This window comes from Camellia sinensis, chromosome 1, assembly GCF_055761805.1.
Source record: "Camellia sinensis isolate YWXY chromosome 1, ASM5576180v1, whole genome shotgun sequence".
Taxonomy (NCBI): Eukaryota; Viridiplantae; Streptophyta; class Magnoliopsida; order Ericales; family Theaceae; genus Camellia; species Camellia sinensis.
The window spans coordinates 32595903-32598273 of NC_138961.1; positions in this window are offsets into that span (position 1 = coordinate 32595903).

Below are 2371 nucleotides of genomic sequence, written 5' to 3' on the forward strand. Positions count from 1 at the left end.
AGGTTCGTTTTGGAGGAAGTGGACTTGCTGCTGGTTTGGGGAAATGGCAGGGTGGGCCAGGTACTCGAGGTGGACATCACGGCTGAGGTCTGACTGGTTTGCAGAAGCTAATTGAGCCATCTCATCTGCCTTGGAGTTTTCTGTCCGAGGGATGTGTTTGATGTGGAAAGTGTTGAAGAGGCGAGCAAGGGGAGTGCAATATCTCCGTAAGCCCGCATTGTGTCTTCCTTGGCATCAAATTCCTCTGTAATTTGTCCGACAATGAGCTGGGAATCGCTGAATACTTGGATATGGCTGACACAAATGTCTCTGGCGAGGCGGAGACCTGCGATCAATGCCTCATATTCAGCCTCATTATTATTTGCGTCGAACAAGAAGTGGAGAGTACACTTGAAATAACCACCCTCGGGGGCAGTGAGGATGAGACCAACCCCACTGCCTTTTTTGGGGGATGATCCGTCGACGTTGAGGGTCCAAGAGTGGGGGTCTTCTGCCTCAATGTGGGGTTGCGGGGGCGGGGGGCTGTGGTTAGAGTAGGGTTAGTGAATTCCAAGATAAAATCGGCAACAGCCTACTCTTTGATCGCCGTTCGAGGTCGGTAGGAGATGTCAAATTGGTTGAGCTCGACTAACCATTGCATAAGTCTGCCGGACAGCTCTGGTTGTTGCATTATCTTCTTCAAGGGTTGGTCAGTGATGACCATTATGGAATGGGCTTGGAAGTAAGGACGAAATCGTCTTGAGGTGGTGACCGAGGCCAATGACATTTTTTCTAGCAATGGGTAGTTTTGTTCTGCGCCTCTGAGAGCCTGGCTAATGTAATAAACTGGGCGTTGTACTAAATCGTCCTCCCTGATGAGGGTCGCACTGACTGCGGTGTTGGAAACGACTAAATAAAGGAAAAGGGGCTCACCCGAGAGCGCCTAGGAGAGTAATGGAGGGTTGGCCATGCACTGTTTCAATTGTTGGAAAGCCTCTTCGGATTCGGTCGTCCACTCGAAAGTTTGCCGAAGAACTTTGAAGAAGGGGAGGCACTTGTCCATTGCGCGGGAAATGAAGCGGTTGAGGGTGGCGACTCTGCCAGTAAGCCTCTGAACCTCCTTAACTGTTCTGGGTGACTGCATTTCTATCAAGGCCTTGATCTTTTCGGGGTTAGCTTCGATGCCCCGCTGACTGACCATGAAACCCAAGAATTTCTCAGATCCTACGCCAAAGGCGCATTTCTCTGAATTGAGCTTCATTTGATACTTTCGTAGGGTGTCGAAGGTCTCTCGCAGGTCGGCCAGATGATCAGTGGAGAGTTTGCTCTTGACTAGCATGTCATCGACGTATACTTTCATGTTCCGGCCTATTTGATGATGAAAGATGGCGTTGAACAACCGTTGGTAAGTGGCCCCGACATTTTTCAACCCAAATGGCATGACACAATAATGGTAGGTTCCTCGGTCGGTGATGATGGAGGTGTTTTCCCGGTCAGACGGGTGCATCAGAATTTGGTTGTACCCAGAAAAGGCATCCATGAAGCTGAGCATTTGATGACCGACCGTGGCGTCAATAAGCAGATCTATGTGAGGAAGGGAATAACTGTCTTTGGGGCAAGCTTGGTTAAGGTCGGAGTAGTCAACACAGAGTCGCCATTTACCGTTGTTTTTATGGACCAGGACCACATTTGACAGCCATCTGGGGTAGTCCATGTTTTTGATAAACTGTGTCTCAAGGAGCTTATCTACTTTAGAAGCGATAAGAGTATTGCCCTCTGGGTGAAAGATGCGCTGCTTCTGGCGGAAGAGTCAGAAATGGGGCTCAATGCTGAGACGATAGGTGATGAAGGAGGGGTCAATACCTGGCATGTCAGAAAGGATCCAGGCAAATACGTCGTTGTGCCCAATTACAAGGCAGTAAGGTCGACCTTGGCCTGAGAGGATAGTTGGCTGCTGATCTTGGCAGTTTTTGTCGGGTTGGTGGGATCGATGGGGACCTCGACAAGCTCTTCCACTGGTTTCCCTCTGACCAGCTCATCCTCGTCCCTGACGTCGAGCCCTTCAATGATCATAGCCTCCTTTAGCTTGACCTCTTTAAGTGAAGCGACGTAACATTCTCTAGCCACGGTCTGCTCTCCCCTCACCGTGTCGACCCCAAGGTCGGTGGGGAATTTGACGGCAAGATGGAAAGTGGATGTGATAGTTTGGAAAGCATTTAGGGCGGTGCGGCCGAGGATGATGTTGTAAGCAGAGGGACAGTCGACAACGACGACAGTGAGCAACTTTGTGGTCTGTCGCCGGTATTCTCCGATTGTGATGGGAAGATCGATGGAGGTCACCCGATCTCCAGTAAAATCGACCAATGGGGTTTGGAGAGGAGACAGACTTTCT